The sequence below is a fragment of the Festucalex cinctus genome, chromosome 9 (assembly GCF_051991245.1).
Source record: "Festucalex cinctus isolate MCC-2025b chromosome 9, RoL_Fcin_1.0, whole genome shotgun sequence".
Lineage (NCBI taxonomy): Eukaryota > Metazoa > Chordata > Actinopteri > Syngnathiformes > Syngnathidae > Festucalex > Festucalex cinctus.
This window is the reverse complement of record NC_135419.1, coordinates 5,423,764-5,443,581: the sequence shown is the minus strand read 5'-3', so window position 1 is coordinate 5,443,581 and position 19,818 is coordinate 5,423,764. Positions and strand designations below refer to the sequence as shown.

The window sequence follows — 19,818 nt, the reverse complement described above, 5'->3', positions numbered from 1 at the left end:
AATGTCAGCAGTATCCCCTTGAATGAGTGGATCGGGATATTAATGGTGAGTCCGGGGGAACGGGGGGCTTCCCCTGACTGAGTTTGGCCTCAACCAGACACATTTTTCATTGAGTTGTCAGCCAGCCACCTGCTGCAAGGAAGTAACATCTACAAACTCAATGATGAGCACCAGAACGGGGCCCTTGCGGCTTTTGCCAGCTAGTGGTTGGACAAATGCTGTGTAGTGCCGAGTACTGCTTTACCATCACAGTTGCAGACTGGGATGTATTGGCATAAAGTTCAATTTACAAGCTAGTGTTGTACTCCTGGGAGACTGCGGCGAAGGAAGAAGAGAGCTGACACGCGTCACTTATTCTGGTCTTCATAGCAGGGTTTGCCTTTATTCAGTATTGGCCAAAGTGACTGAGAGGGCTTCAATAATACGGGATTTGATGTATTTTTCCCCTTTAGGGCCACCATATGTTCTTTATAGGGTGATTAAAAGCTGTGTTGTTGTTTTTTTATAGCAATTTAAATTGATGATTTGCCTTCTGTTATGTCCAAAACATCTGGACATCAGTTTTTAATATGACAATACATTATTTATTCATTATTTTGTATTCAATTCTTTATTAAATTTGTATTTACATTTATTATTTTATATTGACATTTAATTTTTATTATGATTTTTAATCATTTATTTTACCTGTATTATTTAATATTTAGTATTTAATTTTAATTTAATGTATTTATTTGGTATTAAAATATTGTTGACATTTCTGTTTATTTTTTATTTAGAATTTGTATTTAATTTAATTTGATCAAAAAATGTTTTTTTTTTAACTGAATTGTTAACATCAGTCATATTTAAATATATTTTTGTATTGATTGTGCACATTTTAATGCCTCCAGGGGCAAATTTAATGAATTATCACACCTGCCGCTACTCAGAACTGTGAAACAGAACTGCTGTCAGTCACCCTGGCTGCTTTGTCAGGGAAAAGGGGCTAAAAAAAAATAAAAAATAAAAAATACTCACATTTTCTTTTCAAAATAAAAAGTCATAAGTATCCGAATGACAGCTCTGCGCCATTGTGCGCAGCACCACAGTTAAACAAAGGTCCAAATGTCATGCGCCGTTAGCAGACAGCCAGGTTTGACCACCGCAACTAAATGGGCCAGGTGACTGCGCCATCTCGTTCTTTTGCCCCCGAGGCACAGCCAATCACTGCTGGGGATAAGTGGTGCCCCAGTCGGGCCAAGCGGGACCGCCGCGGGTATGCGTAGTACCATGCATTATTCACACCTGCCGCTATGGCACTAAGACTTCCACAAAGGGGAAGGCCTAGGGTTCCATCAGGACTACTTGTTTTCCATCTATTATTGATGGTGACACTACAGCACCACCGTACTTTCCTCTTGATTTAACGGATTCTATTATTGTGCCTGTGACAAAAGGCAATTTCCAGTAAATTCGGCGGAGTATTAGCGGGTCACCATGCTACTGGCGGACTTGGGATTGCGATCTTTCGAAAAAGGCTTTGGTTACACACAAAAATGAAAGATACCCAAAATCGTCTGTCTGGTACAAATTACATGTACTCTTTGGATAGTATTCACGTCTTTAATCTTTATTACTATACCTCTTCAAGGGCGATGTCACAGAATTTTGCTGAGAGGTCCCAAGATGAAACTCTCTGAGACTTTGGAAAGAGGAGCTTTAGGGCACAAAGCAGAGACTCATAAATCCTGAATCTCAAGACAGTGACCAAAGCGACAGAAAGTAGAAACAGGAGCTGAAGTCTTGAATCTTGGTTTGGTTAGTTACCTAGAGTGAGTTCCAAACAAGCTTAAACACATGCTTTGTTTAAAAAAACAACAACAACAACTGGTAAACCCAAGAGCTGTGTCAAAAAATTGTGCCTTTACAAAGGACACAGTGCTTTTTTTCTGAGAGGTGTAATTGCTGCTGTCTTTGACAAGGAGAAGCACTGAGTGAAGATGCAGTTTGTTATATTAGCTTCTTGCCCCTAGCTGCTGGCTAGAGAAAACATGCCGAGCATGAATAACCTTGCAGCAGACACTGATGTTTTAATAACTGCCACATTAGTTTCAACTAGGAGCTAAAGTGACCAAAGTCACAAATTGTCATCTGGTGAATACATTTCTCCCTTGACAAATAAACAATAAAAAAATCAATGGAGTGTTTTGGTCAACAAGAAACTTGCTACCTTAGCTTCTGGCTAGCTCCCATTCCTGTTAGCTTAGTAGCACTCTCAGATGACGCAGGTATTAACCAATTTTGGGATCCTCTGGAACAGGTGTGGTGCATTTGAGTCCATCTCGTTGGGTGTTTTCAGAAAGACGACGACTGTGTAAAAATTCAGACTGTTATGTTATCAATCTAAGTAGCGCCCATTCCTGTTGGCTTTGTAGGACTCTCAGCCGGAAAAAGGGATGGATCAGCATTGCAATCTTCTGGTGAATTTCAAATAAAATTTAAGTTCATTTGTTTGTGGTGTTTGGACATCGACAAGCAGTCAGTAAAGATGTAGATTGATACATTTGATTCCCACCCTAGCTGTTAGCTAGAGAAACAAATATACCGAACAGTCACACTAACATTCTAATGTTTTCTATATTTTGATCACGAGATAAAAGCACAAAAAATTGGATTTGTTATGATATAAACCCACCTTATATAGTAATAAAGTGGACAAAACTAACTACAGAAACAGTGTCTCTGGGAACTACTGTTTTTCGAAGATGCCAAATGTTGCAATCATTGTTACCTCAGTTGATAGACACAACCGTTCACGCAGTTATCTACCAGAATCCATTCGAATCTGTTGCTCACCAAAACAGGATTTCCTCCTAACACGTCTCTCTGGGGATGGATGTCATGCTCGAGGCTGTCAAATGCCACAATCCCTGCAATTTGAGTTCATAGATGCTAACTTCCACGCATTGAGTTGTCTTCTGAATCCATTGCAACTTTGTTGCTAACCAAAACAGGAGCACATACACACACGCGTACTATTAATGCCATCATTATGTGTCAAAGATTCTACGCTGAAGATATTAGCACTCACTTTTGAGGGGTATTAATGCCGCTAAAGTCGGTCAAGGGAGCCTGTTTCACCACGGCAATACGACAAGGCCACCACGCTGTCCTCTGATTCACCAGAATCTATTACTGCGCCTGTGACAAAAGGCTATTTCCAGTAGATTCGTCCGAGTATAAGCGGGTCGCCACGCCAGCGGCGGCACCTTGTAATTGCGATCTTTGGAGGCAGGCTTTAATTACACCGATCGACGAAACAAAATACGCTTTTTAGCGCTCTTAATGGCAAAACCCGAAACCTTTCACGCCGCTCATCAGTCATGTCAGAGGTAGGCCTCCGTGCGAAATTAATTTCGTATCCGAGACCCCCAGTCAGACCTAAGTGAAATAAATGAGCTATTGAATTACCGCTTTATGATGCGCCAGAAAAATGACACGGCATCAGCCGCTCCCCAGCAAGATTAAAACCTGCTTAAGTCGTTTTTTATGCCTCTACCTCATAAACTGTCATCTGTTTGTTTTTTTGTTTTAGCAGCGGGGGGGGGGGTCACATTGTTGAGTGATGTGGGTCAAGTGGTATTAGACTGGAAATTGCAATGCATTCAGAAAGCCAATGCTGAGCGATGCAGTTGCCAAGCCAAGAAAAGTGAGGACTAGAACGGCGCTTAATACATCAGAAGCATATCATAACAATCCCCAGATAGCAGGGTAATATGCCCCCCTGGGGGGCATTAACCGGTATGAGGATGACATCAGAGCAATATGATTGGACGTCGAGGATGTCATGACATCGCTAACACGTTATTGCTTCTATGGCCATGAGATTGTATTTAATTGGCTTGCGGGAAAAAGTACAATGTATTGCAATCGAAAAGTGTGGAAACATCTTTGTGGTAGACTTTCATATGTCCAGATGCTGGACCTTATGTTGACAATTATCATGCATTTCAATTTTCAAAAAGAATCACTTTTATCGTCCTGCAAAAAGCAGTAAAGCGCACTGTTTTTGGAATGAATAAGTGCGAAACATCAAAGACACTGTTAGATTTTCAAATGGCCATTGAAGACACACATCCAGATGTTGTGCCATATGAGGACATCATAATACATTTGAATAATAAAAAAAAGAATATCATTTTATCATCTTGTGGAAAAGTAGTAAAAGTGCAATGTTTTGCAATGGATGGTACAGAATTCTGCTTAGTTATTAAAAACTTGTCTAGGTACTGTGCATTGTGCATAGAATTTATTTTTCAAACATGATCACTTTACAGAAAAAAAGTTCACTATTTCAAAATTGATAATGAATAAAAACTTGTAGTAAGAAATTAACAAAACAAAAAACAAATGATAGAAAATACAGTCATACAAATAAAATATTAAACCTGATGGAAAAATGCACACCAAATGACAAAAATTATTAAAAAGTAATAATGATAATAATAATAATAATAATAATTATTATAATAATTTACCACTACTACTACTACTACTACTACTAATAATAATAAAGTAAATTACTAACCAAGTGAGCTTTAAAGATGCCACTGCTCGAGTGAAGTTATAAAAATAAAAGGACAGCAACAGTTGCTACATTCAGCTATTCGATGTACGGGACAAAATAAATCAGTCACTTACTAGAACGCACCTTTGAAAGACACGTCAACAGATGAATACTGCAGTGTGCCGAGTGTGTCTGTGTGATTTAATTGAGCCACTGAGAACTCGAGTGGGCTAACTCCATGTATGTCATTTTTCAGGAGAATGATTTCAAAATTTATGGCAGCAATACAATTGGGGGCTTTATATCTTTGTGATTTATACGTTAATGATTACTTCTTCGTGATACTTGATGCCGTATTTTTTCTCAGATGTCACTTGGTTCCAAACATCTGTCAATATCTCATTATATATGATAAATACCATTCACTTATACTAACTTGCAGATGCACCCATGCTAAAGCACTTTGACTACATATTCGTTTCAGGAACTGCCTTACATGTAGATTTTGGCCTGTTTTACTGCTATTTGTTAATGTCAAATATGTGTCTTGGCTCAAGACATGTTGGGAAACACTGCTTTAATACTTTGGGAGTCAAGGTATCATTGTACACTGATTCCCCCCTCAGTTGATCAAAGCAACGCTGTAAAAACGCCGGCTCTGACACATCCAAGCTTCTTCTCTTCCCGCACCCCGTTTAGCCCCCGACGCCCCAGCCCCGCCCCACTTTCTCCATGCCAACCCCCTGCCGATCTGCCTTTTTCACCATCTTTTCTTGCGCGTTCTCTTTCACACGCCCGACGTATGCTGCTGCTGGTACGAGAAGAAAACCAGCCCTCTTCAATGAGCTCGCTTGGAGAAACCGAGGGGGTGGTAGGTAGGTGGGGGTTCTCCGCGTCCTCTCACCCGGGGGTCCCAGCGGGGAGCCCCATCGATGCCGGGCACCCCGTCCTGCGCCCCCCCGCCGAGCCGATGCCTGCTTGCCGCATCGCCATAATCCATATACTAAAGGCCAGCTGGATTAAAAGAGACACTCCATGGTCCCAGACAGTTTTGGCCGCCATTTCGCAACACGTCTTTCTGGATGAAATGCGAGGCTGTTTTCCTCCTTTTAGTCTGGAACATTAAGCACATTATGTGAAGGACGAACTGGCCAGTTTCCCATATTCTTTACTTGTTGCCATTCTCATCTATTTTTTTTTTCTTCACCTCTGTGAAAACGGAGCTCCTTGGCTGTAGGTGGATTGGGTTCCACGGGGGAACGGCCGGGGTAATCTTGCCATGACGGACGACGGATGAATGGAGACGGGTGACCGTCCAAAGCCAGGTTGACGTATCATGTGATTTATTCCCAGGACAATCCTGTTCTCAAGACAGCTGCCCTTCTATTCGGCTCTGATACCTCATGCTAGTACAATTGCTGTGCATAGTACACCAGCAGTCCGCAGGCCATAGCTTGAGGTCTGCAAAATGATTGCCGCATATCTGAAACCAATGCATGAACAAATATTCTACGTGTATTTTATTTATTTATTTATTTATTTTCAAAACAAAAGGCTTGTTTAAGATTATTACAGGAATAATGTTTTTTCTATTTCAATTGACTTTTGAAGACATACCTTGTATGTCCAGATGTTGTGCCATATGAAGACAATAATCTTATGAATCACTTTTAATCATCTTGCTGAAAAGTAATTAAGTACAATTTTTTGGAATGGAAAAGTGCTGAAACATCAAAGACTTTGTGCATTAATTCTGGTTCAAGTTAGTGAAAACTTATATCCAGATGTTGTGCATTGTACATATGATTTTGTTTTGTACAATCTATCAAGTCTAATACTGGGCCGCACGGTGGTCAAGAAAATGGATGGATGGAAGTCTAATACTTGAGAACTGATAATGCATAAAAAAAAAAAAGTTAATCAGTAAGAAAAATAAAGAAAAATAAGACATACCAAATGAAAATAAAATTATACCGGTACATTTGAAATAAAAAAAAAATGAACACAATAAAAATGTCGAAATAAAATGTTAAATTGAAGTAAAAATAAAAAAATGAACACAGTAAAAATGTTGAATTAAAATGTTAAATTACATTTGCCTTAATTTATACTGGAGGAGCATCAATAAAACACATTTGATAAAGGCAAATTCTTTGACACGTCTCTTGTGGGTTTACCATGTTTCAAATTTGTCTTTTGTGGCGAGGTCAAAACATTGAAAGCAGGGCATTAAGTGGTGAAATATAAAAAAATAGCATTACATTCTTTTTAAAGGTAGACTCTTGCACACATTTCGTTTAGTTGTTTTTACAATATATACGGTACATGTACCAAAATATATTTTGACTTCTTGTTCTTGCTGACCCCTTGTTCCCTCTAAATTTTTTACTTGTGCTTACCATGTGTCAAATCTGACAGTTTGTGCTTGAAGCAATCAATGAAAACATTCATTTTGAGATTACTTGCCAAAACTGAGCATTTTTTTTTCTTTTATAAAGAATTACTGTTTGACAGGTCCTGTAGGCTTACAAATCTGACTTTTTCACTTTTTAACTCAAGGTCGAGGTTGAAATATTGAAATAAGTTGTTAAAGTATTCGCACATATTCATCCGAAGGAAGTCAGGGCTCGAATGTTGAGCGTGAATAAAGGCAGGATCCTTGACGTATATTCTCTTGTGGGTTTACCATTTATCAAGTCACACTTTTTGTGGCTTTAGCTGTGGGCCAAAGCCTTGAAAGTAGGACATTTGGGGGGCACTGATACCTCTCAACATTTTTACTTTGTGTAAAGGCAGAATCTTTAACACAACTAATGTGGGTTTATCATAATTATGTCAAATCTGACTTTTTCTTGCTTGAAATCCAGGTAGAAACATTGAACGTTGTTGTTATAGCACAGCCTGTGTTGCCAGATTGTCAGTGTCCGTCATGCTTGTGCACCTGGTAGTACCACGAGTCAAATCCATCTTTCTGACTTCCTGGCTTTTGTTCAAAATTGAAACAATAGAACTTGTTCACAAGTAGGTTGTCAGTTGGATGTTTGGTTTTCTAGCTAGCAGCTAGTGTTGGAAGCTAACGCAGCATTCTAAAATCCAACCAAAATAAACCCATTAACTTAGAAGCAACGCTTCTGTGGAGGAGGAAATGTTCAGTGTCACTGTCGTGTGAAAAATGCATTACCCTGCCCATGGGACCGTGTCCAGTTCTAATTCTTCGGTCCTCGGTAAGGAATACCAGGTGGGAATTGTAATGAGGCCATTCATTATTCCCAGAAGAATTGGAATCAGCAACATCTCAGGTGTTGTCGAGAGGGACAAACACGGATACGCCGCTATCTAATAATAGCATCAGTGTAATCGTTTGATTGAGTCCCCGCTTTTTTTGTCATTGTGTTGGGAAAATCGCATACGATCTGACCCTCTGCTCTTTCATTGCGTGCAAGCACAGGAATGCAGATTGAGTAAAATATTAAGATTGTAATTCACACAAAATATTATTTATTTAAAGTACTGTACAACTAAATTATCCTAGGTAACAGTATGCAGTCTCATGCAGGTAATTATCCACAATTTCAATTCTACATTAAATGGCTACAGTATTTTTTTGGTCAATATTTGTTTATTAAAATTTCAATTACATTAGCAATCATTTTTAATTAGATTTGTCATGTATTGTTGTATTAGAATAAAATTTAAATAAAATATTTTTAAAATTAAATACAAAAATATAAATTAATTAAATTATATGTGTATTCTTTTAACATTAAACACCTTTAATTGAAATTAAACATTTTTGTTTAATTTATATCTAATTATTTTTTTTTTAGTCGCTGATAATTAAACCAAATTCTTGATAATGTGGAACATGAGAATAACATAAATACTCCTACTACTTTTTCTTCATTTTTTTCTGGTTTTATTTACAGGTCTAAACATTGACAGCAGAGATTAATTTTTGACACAGCTCCTGAACATTTACCATGTGTGAAATCCAAATTTTTGTGGCTTTAGTTCCATGAGGTTTATGGTGGACCCCAGCTATTTGTGGTCTATAGGGACCAGGCTGACTGACATTGAAATACCATGTACTGTATAATTGACATTTTTGCACAGAAAATAATTATTGAAAAAAAAAAAAAAAAAAAAAAAGGAGAGACACCAAATGGGCGTTCCAAAATATTTTTTAAATGTTAAAATGTATATATTGGAAAAAAAAACATGTGGATCAATGGGTGCCTAACAGCACATGTGTGGGGCTCCACTGTATTCTCTTTGTAATGGCAGACTCTTTGGCACAGCTCTTTTGGGTTTAGCATATACCAAATCTGACATTTTTAGCTCTGCATTGAAACAAATCCATGTAATTAAAACATGAACACATTTTGCTATGGTTGTATCATTATTATTTTGTCTGTTTTTGTGGCCTTACCTCAAGGGTGAATAATTGAAAGATGGGCCTTTGAGAATTTAATACCTAAGTATTAGGGGTGTGAATTGCCTAGTACCTGACGATTCGATTCGTATCACGATTCACAGGTCACGATTCGATTCGATACCGATTAATCCCGATACGAATTTACAAGTCGATTGTTGCGATTTTTTTTCATTCAAATTTAGAAAATACTAATCAGTAAGCTTGTAGAGTGTAAGATTTATATGAAAATGTATTATTTATTTATCTGAAATTTCAGTCTTATAGAGGTTGTAATCTGTTTCATGTTTGAACAGCATTAAAATAAAATATTAAGGCTTAATGTTCCGTTCATATAACATTCTTCCATGCTCAAGGTGTGAATCCTAACCCGAAGTCAGACGTTTTGTTGAATATTTTTCCATTAAAAATGGAAGTTTAAAAATCGATTCACACACACACACACACACAAAAAAAAAGGCAATGATGATAAGACGTTGAATCGGTAAGACTACTGAATGAACAATTCTGAGCTCTTAAAAAATAAAAATAAAAAATAAAAATCGATTTTTTTTTTATTGAATCGATTCGAGAATCGCGCGATGTAGTATCGCGATATATCGCCGAATCGATTTTTTTTTTAACACCCCTACTAAGTATGCATTGATATATTATTTCTAAAGGGTCTTGAGTGATTATCATGTATCAAATCTCCCTTTTTGTTGCTTTCGTTTTGGTTCAAAATATTCAAATTGAGGGCATTTAGAGGTTGACTAAATATTGGCTCCAAAGTGATCATCATTACATTTTACAAAGGCAGAATCTTAACAGCTCTTTTGGGTTTACCATGTGCCAAATCTGACTTTTAGGGCTCTCGGTTGAAACCAGTTCATGTAATTAAAACAAGTTGCTCACGTTTTAGAGCATCCTTACCTTTTGATTTACCATGCGTCAAGTTCCTCCTTTTTTTTTTTTTGTCTGGATGTTTCACCCAGCCAGACGGCGTAACGCGATCCGTGATAGAGTGGTGCAAAAACACTCCCGTCTACGAGGCGGAGGAGGGGTGTTGTGGGTGGTGATGATAGCGGGGAGGGGGAGCGGTATGGGGGGGTTAGCCCATGAGAGGGTGAGTTAAAAGAGAGCAAGAAGAGGAGGAAGGAGGAGGCTGGTAGTGGTGGAGAGAGTGCGGCAGACAGCGACTCGGCTACTAACTACCGCGACACCCCGTGCGACTTCCCGCACCGACACCGGCTGCATCCATCCTTTTGAGGGGGACGGGGTGGGGGGGTGAGCTTCCAGCATGGTCGGAAGATAAAAAGGAGAAGAGGAGGAGGAAGGGTTGGATCGGGGAGTGCTGCTGGCTGGCTGGCAGGCGATGCAGAGCTGCAACGCCGCCTAACAAGTGCAGCTTTCAGTCTCCAGTCAGGGAATCTGCTCACGAGGTAACAACTTCTTTGTTATAGCTTGCCTGTCAGGAGCATCATATTCAAATTTGCATTGCGGCTGCTGTAGTGTACGGCATGGACAATACATGCAATTTATGCATTGTAATGTGTGTGTGCGTGTGCATGTGTGTGTGTGTTTTAGATGGGGGGGCCCACACTGAGACTGCAGACTGTTTGTTGTGTCTCCCCATGTGCACTCACTGATGGTGTTACCTCCACCAAGGAGGGTCACGCTGTCATCTGGTTTGATTGTTGGCAGGATTGTGTGGGATTTAGCCAATGAGCATGCAAGTTGGATCAAAAGGGTTATGGGAGTGCAATTGTGGTGCTGGTCCAATTGTTTGAGCCTTGGCGGAGGTCTGAGCCTGGTGATGCTACTAACAAGGAAGTATGGATTGTTTGTGAGTGTTTTCCCAAACACTGTAACCAATATAGATTATTTTTGTTGGTGCATTAAAAAATTTAAATTGTGTGACCTTGGCGGAGGTTTATGCTTGTTCAAATACAGGGTGACATCCACCAAGGAAGAAATACATTTGTTTGTTTGTGTCATGACTGGGTCATGCAAGGGTTATGCTTTCTGTTGTGACTAGGGTCATGTAAGAGTTATGCTTACTGTTATGACTAGGGTCATGCAAGGGTTATGTTTGGGTCATGACCGTGAGGTCAAGTGTCTGTTTTGAACTGATGTAATCAGCATTTAGTTTAAACTGTGATGTCAGAAGCTATGTGATGTCAGGAATCCATAATCTCTTTATCTAGTCAACAGCCAATCAGATAATTCCATGTCAGTCCTGTTACTCGCATGTCTAGCTAGAACCAATCAGATCGATTCACTAATTATATAAGCTGTCTGACAAGTTTGTGTTTTTGTAGGATTATAACCTTTGTTCCCCTGTGCAACTCTCGTTGTTTGTTGTCTAGTCAAGTTTGTTCCACGCCTCTCGACAAAACAGTTTGTGTGTTTGTTTGTGAGTGTCCTGGTGACCAGTTTTGAACATATTATTATTTATGATTTATTTTTTTTTTTTTCGTGGTAGATTTCAAAATGTTGACTGTTTTGGCCTTGGTGGAGGCCTCTGATTGACCGTCGTATAAGTTACCTCAACCAAGAAAGCAATGTGTTTGTTTGTGTTTTGTTAATCATCATTAAACCCAATAAACTGATTGTAATGTGTTTTTATGTGGGTTTGGAATGTTGGCCTTGGTTAATGTCAACTTTGACCATACTAGTTACCTCCACCAAGGATGCAATGTATTTGTTTGCTTGTGAGTGTACTTGTAGGCAGTATTTACCAATATGAACATATTTTGACCATTTGTTTTGTGGATCGCAAAGTGGGATTGTTCAGCCTTGGGCGGATGTCTATGCTTGATTCTGCTCCATACCAGTTACCTCCACCAATGAGGTAATTGGAGGTCAAAGTGTCCTGGTAAGCAACATTACACACTATGAAGAGAAGTGAAAATGTTTATTTTGTGCCAGCGTTGGCTGCACAGAACATCTTTTGGTGTACGTCTCTACCAGCCTTGCACATCTACACACTGAAAAATTTGCCCATTCTTCTTTGCATAAGAACACAAGCTCAGCCAGATTGGGTGGAGACCATCTGTGAACAGCAATTTTCAAGTCTTGTCACAGATGCTCAATGGGATTTAGGTCTCCCCTCTGACTGGGGCATTCTAACACGTAAATATCATCTGATTTCAAACCATTCCATTGTAGCCCCGGCTTGTTTCGGGTCATTGTCTTGCTGAAAGATGAATCTTCTTCCCAATCCCAAGTCTTTTTGCAGCCTCCAACAGATTTCCTGCCAGGGTTGACCTGTATTGACCATCATTCCATCAACTCTGACCAGCTTTCCCTGCTGTTGAAGAAAAGCAACCCCAGAGCATAATGATGTCGCCATCATGTTTCACAGTGGGGATGGTGTGTTCAGGGTGATGAGCAGTGATAGTTTTCCGTCACACAGAGCGCTTTGAATTTTGCTAAAAAAAAAAAAAAAGTTTGGTCTCATCAGACCAAAGCATCTTCCACATTTGCAGTGTCCCCTACATGGCACCATAGCTTCTTATGCCTTTTTTTTTTTCTTAACAAGTCCTTTCTTCTCGCCACTCTTCCATAAAGGCCCGATTTGTCGAGTAGTTGTCCCATTCTGACACCTGAGTCGTGGATTTCTGCACTTTCTCCAGCGTGTCCATGGGCCTCTTGGCGTCTTCTCTGACCAATGCTCTCATTGGTCGCTCTTTCAGTTTAGGTGGGGTCTTGATAGGTTTGCAGTTGTATAATACTTTTTAAATCATCGGATAATTTAACCATGCTTTAAACTTCTCCATAACTTTATCCCCGACTTGTCTGCTTATTTACTTGTTCTGCATGATGATGTTGCTCACTAGTGTTCTCTGACAAAACCACTGACACCTTCACAGATTGACAGAACATGTTGCATTTATCATTTTAGTTCCACTTCACAATGTGCTACTTTATGTTGGTCGATCACACAAAAACTCAACGAAACACATTCAAGTTTATGATTGCAAGTAGGGGTGTGCCAAAAAATCAATTCATAAAAGAATCGAGATTCTCATTTATGAATCGAATCGAATCGATATTAATATCCAAAAATTGACTTTATTTAAATTAGAAATGAAGAAGAAGGGGAAAAGGCAGTTGTAGCCCAAATGCTGTTTTTGTGGAAAAAGGCACTTACAATACAAAATTAATAAATGTTTAAACAAAAGAAAAAAAGACACTTGAATGTCTCTATTTGTCATTTTGTCTTGCAAAGCCGACTGGAGTAGATCACGACAATGTTGTGCATATCTGTAAATTGAAGCAGAAATGATTTGTCGATTAAATAAGTTTGAATCGAAAATCGATTCTCAATCGAATCGTAGACCCAAAAATCGGAATCAAATCGAATTGTGAGACAGTCAAAGATTCCCAGTCCTAGTTGCAAGGTCACAAAATGTGAAAAAGGTCAAGAGGTATGAATGATTTCTCAAGGCACATTACCAAGAATATGTTTGTTAATGTTAATGTTTGTTTTGCTCTTGCCTTTTTTTGCGGCCCTCGACATACCAAACACCAATTTTCACAATTTCCAGACACCAGTTTCACAAATCAACGCAAACTTTAGTGGACAAATCTATCATAACATAGTCGTCTCAGTGACCCATGCCAGGAAATTGATTACGACGTCAGCCATTTTGGTTTGAAGGCCAATTCAAACTCCTATTAGGGAACTTGACCATTCGACCAATTAGAATCAGGTACAAAATTGTGAAGCTTTTATTGCCTTAGCCATATTGTTGTAGCCTCCGTGCTCCATACTTAACATAGCATCGGTGGCTAATGCATGCAAACAAGCCAGTCGAGGTGTTGCTTTTTCAGTAGACTTTGACGAATGGTGTGGCATTGACGTCATGCGCCTGCCAGACAGAGACGGATTGAAGTGCTTAGCACACCAATGGCCACCAAGACAAAGAGTAATTGGTGCGTGCTGAGTGTTGGCCAGTGTAAATGGAGTAGATTGTAAATAGTGACGTTTCGTACCAAAACGCTCCAAATAATGTAATTTTCAGTTCAACTAACCAAGTGAAAACATAGAAAAGATGTGCATTTAAATGCATTTTTTAAAGATCAGACTTTTCAGTTTCAGGCCTTTCAGTTAAGAGCGTGATGAGGAAGATGAATATTCTCATTATCTTGCAAGTGGCAAGACACTATTTTGGACAATAGTGCAGTAGTCAATTGCAGGAATTTCTGTTCTTGTTTTTTCCTATAATATGGACTCGGTGAAGCAGCATGTGGCTTCTTACCCACTGTATGTTTTTAATGTATGTTCCAGGCAACAAAAGACAATTGTGTGTTTATAATAATGTGTTATTTGTTTTATGTCTAACAGCAGCTGTTATACTCAAGGTTGAATACTGCATTCAATGTGTCTGATCTGTACATACTCCTCTGATGTGAAGTTTCCAAGTTCTGTCCGTGCCAATGTGGATTTTTTTTTTCCTTTCCTCCCAAATTCCAAAATCATGCATGGCAGGCTAATTTAAGAATCAAAATTGACCGTAGGAGTGATTGTGATGGTGATTGTGAATGGTTGTTTGTATATTGCCCCGTGATTGGCTGGCAACCTGCAGTGCAGGGTGCACCCCACCTTAAATCAGCTGGGAGGGGCTCCAGCACGCCTGTGTATTTAATGAGGTTAAGCAGCACCGGGACAGATAATGTGTGTATATGTTTTTGTTATTTCCCCAAATTGTATTTATTGAATTTCTTTGTCAGTCTTTGTTTTATTTTTTTAATTGATGTAATATTATTTTATTTTATTATGTCTATTCTAGTATTCTTAGTATAAATAATATTTATATATATTATTTTTACATGCATTATCATTATTATTGTCATTATTATTTTGTTCAGTTTGACTTAATTTACCTACAGTATATTTTATAATTAATATTTATTTTATACAAATTATTACTATTATTATTATTATTATTATTATTAGTAGTAGTAGTAGTAGTAGTAGTAGTATTTAACATACCTATTATTGTACACTTTTATTGGCTAAATACATTTCATTTTATTACACTGTATTGTTATTAATTTTTATATTTTTAAGAATTGTTGATAATTATTTTTGTATTTAAATAAAGTTGCATTTATTTATATATATATATATATATATATATATATATATATATATATATATATATATATATATATATATATATATATATATATATATACTCAATACTCAATACTTTGAATACTGTTCTATCTCGACTGTGATACAGCTTGCAAAGCATTTTTTTGCCGTGTTGGCTGCATCTGCAGTGTACAGTTGGAGAAGGGGGGTGTGTTGGTCTGTTGCGATTCAGCCGTCTTTATATGTGTCACTTGTAATTACATTGAAAAATTAGGTTGCTGCGCACAGGAGAGAGAGCGAGAGTGAGCGAAACAATGCATTGCCGAGTACCGGTCTGCTCTCCGACGCACTCGACGAGGTTCGCTGTGACATTCGGCACCGTTGCAATCACGTCGTCGATGTGAGAGACATAAAGGGCTGATGGGATGTCACTATAATTTTAGACACCTCTTTTTGAATGGACCATTACCTTATAACTAGTGGTTGTGTTTATTTCCATTGTGCAAGAGAGTGGATATGAATAATTGTGATTATTCCATTGTAGATTACTTCTAGTTGTTGTGTTTATTTCTATTTTGCAAGGTGGTGGTGAACATGAGTAACTAGTGAGAGGAGCCATTGCATTACCCATATTACACGTTCATTGCGTATACGCCTGTGCATAACTGAGCAGCCATTTGGACTCTGTGGATTATTTCGAGTCATTCTGTTTAATTACTATAGTGCAAGCAAGGTAGTATTTAACTTTATCATCTGGCAAAAGGAGTGATCATATAATCATATGACATACGTAAGAAAGTGTGCTGTGGGCTATTTTGTGGTCAATTATTCCTGCTGTATACCATGTGTACGTTTTATGTACAGTGGACACATTTGACAGTATATTTCACGTTGTTAGCGTTTATTTCCATTGTGCAAGGTTATCATGATTAACTGACGAGGAGCATTGCATAATCATTAGACACATGAAACATATGTGTGGCAAAGAGTTGTGTGCTTTCTGTAACTGTGTGGATTATTTCTCGTTGCTCAGTTTATTTCCATTGTGCAAACTGGCAATTTTCATAAATAACTGGTGAGATGGGTGGATTTTAAATGATCTAACGCTTTCACATATATGAAACAATGTGGTCATGATGGGACTACTTTTTACTTTCTGGATTATTTCTATTATGTATTTTTTTTTTTGTACAAGGTCAAGTTACAGCAAACGTTTGACACGTCAAAGTCATATCCTTTTGATATTCTATCCACGTCGCTCAGTGGAGTGTATAAAAAAGAATCATGTTCAAATTCCGAGCCACATGTTTTCAGTTAAGTTACTTTGCAAAAGAAAAAAAGCCATCAACACGGCGAGGAAGATGTTAGCGGGGTTATCCAAGCTATTTATTTTGGAGCGCGATCCGAGGCCCGCTGTTATCAAAGAGACTATCCATGCGGCACATTAATACGAATTAGCGAGCGGGCAACGCAGGCGGGCTTTGATCAGAGGTGTGTACACTGCAATACTGTGGGTAGAGTCAAGTGTGGTAAGGTATCACTGAATGCAATTATTATTATCAGACAGTTGGCGTTCCTGAAATTCCAGTCTTGTTCCCAGATTGGTATCTTTTGCTTGCCTTCCCAGCTGCTCATTATGATGCATATGGAACCCAGTGGGAGGTTGAACTTCTGTGTCGTGGTGTTTTTTTTTTTTTTTTTTAAATCTTTGGCTGGTCCACTCATGAATTTGCCTTTATAATCTGGAGATTTCATTGTACCCTGAACACATTTAAGTACAGTATGACATAGCCCAGCTGCATGTAGTGAAAAATTTCCTATTCAATGATGATTTAAGATTTACATTTCCGTCATCGTTAAAAGATAATTGTTTTCCTTGACCACACTCATAACTGAGATGATCTTTCCCATTGAAAAGGACGGAAATGTTATTAATCTGTTCCAACCTCCCACCTCAAAAATAAACAAATAATCCAAAAAAGCACTTGGTGATATTTATATGTATTAAAATATGATTTAATTTTGAAAATAATGCTGCGGTAGTGTCCCCGGCTAAACATAGCGGGCTAATCGGGTAACAACCAATCATAGCTCATTTGTTTTTTGAAGCTGAGCTGTTATTGTTCATAATCTGAGCCCTGAGCAACTGTGATGTCATTTTCACTCAACAACAAAAGGCAAAATGGCCGCCACGTGAAGTGGATAAAAATGGATGGATTTTGCTGCTCATTTTCCACAAACATAATGTTAATCACAATTCCTAGGGCACATACAACATCCATTTTCTTGACCGCTTATTCCTCAAAGGGTCGCGGGGGGTGCTGGAGCCTATCTCAGATGGCTCTGAGCAGTATAGGCACATACAACATATTATTGTAAAGAAAATCTTTGGGTTTACTTCCCCTTTAAAGAAAAAAAACACAATGGTCACTGAAGTAACTAATTGCGAACACACAGCTATCAAAAAGAAAACAATTCCAATTGAAGCAGCAATAAACGAGGCCCTCGTGCTCCCATTTTCCTGGCAAATCCTCAAAACGATCATCAAACTTTGATGTTATGTTCCGCCCACATTAATTGCCCACATTAATCGCAATTATACAACTGTCTAGGATACTTTCTTTCCGATTGGGGCATTTGGATGAATTCCCTAATAAGAAAAATACGAGCCCTGGATTTTGTCAAATATATCAGCTTTGACTTAACACGGCTGATTTCTTGTTGTATTTCATGCATTGCTGCTTGAGACTTTTTCTTGCATCCTGATATGATAGACATGTTCATCCAATTTCAAGTCAATCTGTTAAACTAGTGTATTTTTATTTTTTTTACTTTCTATAGTTGATGCAGAGCGAAAGTGAATACACATACAATCTTCACTAGTATATATTTGCTTGCAATAATGAGCAAGTTTTTTTTTTGAAATGTTGAGGTCTCCAAATAGTTGATTTATTCTGGCAAGACTAATAAAAAGGTCAAACTTGGACACACAAACTACCCATGAATCCATAATAAATCTAGAACGATAATCCGCCAATTTGAGTGCATTGGCCTGTGAAGTTTCTATTTCAAAATGTAAAAAAAAAAGACACTTGTGGAGGAAAAAGCTGCCTTCAGATTGAATAACGCTGAATGGTTTCAGGGTGAGAAGTGTAATTCTCGCTTTTAATGACGTTAGAGCCTGTCCCATTCTGTTCATTCCTAACATCGCTCTCTTTAATTGAAGTATATTTCATATTTCTATCTCATTATAAAGACCTTTCATCATCCTCGCTCTCTGTTATGACTGCAAATCAGATTTTAATTACTTTTCCCCTGAAAAGACAATTGAGGCTTTCAGGTGCGACTCTTCCTTGTATATGTGCAATTTGACTCGACAGAGCATTAATTGAAAATTTTGGATAAAAAAGGAAAAACGAGAGAGAGAGAAAAAAAAAGTGACTGTTTCCTCGATGTCGTCACTCTGTGGGTAATTTCACACTTATGTGCACTCCAAAAACCTAATTAATTTTATTTTAGCGATATGAATGTAATATAGTGAAATCATGAAATCAGACTTTAGCTAGTTAAACGATCATTTTTAGGGGCATGTCGTGGGGCAAAGATGCAGTAAAGCTCGTCCTAAGCAGGAATTTAGTAGGCTATCATACAAAAATCAGACATTGTATTTAGAAGCTAGCACTGGCCCATTGAAGTTGCTTTGATGGTCACTGAAATAACTTGGAACTGACACAAATACTGAGATACTTAAATTTTAAAAAAGAAAAAAAAAAGAAAGAAAGAAAACTAGTGAAAACAGGAATAGTTTTATTTTGTGGTCAAATACAAATCTTTTTGCAAGATCATTTTAAAAAGGCTTTTCAAAATAGTCTGAAGTTTACGTCTAAGCCAAAGTTTGGTTATTTTTGTTGTGTTTTCATATTTTACAGTAAATCACTAAATATCTGACAAATATCACTAATGTAAATTTAAACTGACAAAAGTAATTGTTATGTGCTGTGGATTGGATCCCAAAGTGCAGGCACAAATTAAGATTTTAACTACTTATTCACATCGAGAGGCGTGAAACAAACTTTACTAGATGAGAAACAAAGAGAGTTGCACAGAGGAACAGAAAGCAATAATCCGGCAAACACAAACACTTCTCAGAACGCTACAACAGACAGCGAGTCGATCTGATTGGTTGTCACAAAGTAAAGGATTAAAGATTGACATCACATAGGTCCCGACATCACCTAAAGGAGTAACGATTGACATTACAAAGGTCCTGACATCACATAACATCACATAGCATCTTTCCAGTTGAAACCAGATGATGGTTACATCAGTTCAAAACAGACACTTGACCTCCCGGTCATGAATTCAAACTTAACCCTGGCGTGACCCCAGAAATGAATCAAGCCCCAAACATTACCCCTGCATGACCTGAGTCATGACAGTAATAATTATTTCAAAATGGCTAAAAATGCATTTTTGTATTCCAATGAAATGTTTTATTTTATTTTGAAACCACCAGTCGATAAGAGTTCTTCTGAATAATCCAATGAGCAAAACATTTCCCAGAACATATTAGTCAACTTTTTTTCAATTTAACTACTCCACATCAATGTTTTTAAGCCTTTTACATCAACTTATTTTGGCATCACATGACTTTCGACTTTCGAAGTGTCCGTCCAACAAGTCAACACAGATTTCATACATCTAGGCCAGTCAGAGAGTACTAAAATTTGTGGGTTGTGCATGAGATTAGTG

The 19,818-nt window shown here is 38.0% G+C and overlaps 1 protein-coding gene across 9 annotated transcripts in view; it reads left to right on the top strand.

The window, feature by feature from the left end:
- The window catches only part of LOC144026151 (teneurin-3), a 212,685-nt gene that overhangs the window by 54,738 nt on the left and 138,129 nt on the right, over positions 1-19,818 (top strand). The window contains exon 1 of one of the 9 annotated variants that reach the window (XM_077532722.1): positions 10,145-10,402. The exons of the other annotated variants lie outside the window; for them this stretch is intronic. The gene's annotated coding sequence lies outside the window, so the exon portion shown is untranslated. Of the gene's footprint in view, positions 1-10,144; positions 10,403-19,818 lie in introns of those variants that run through there. 9 annotated transcript variants of the gene reach the window in all.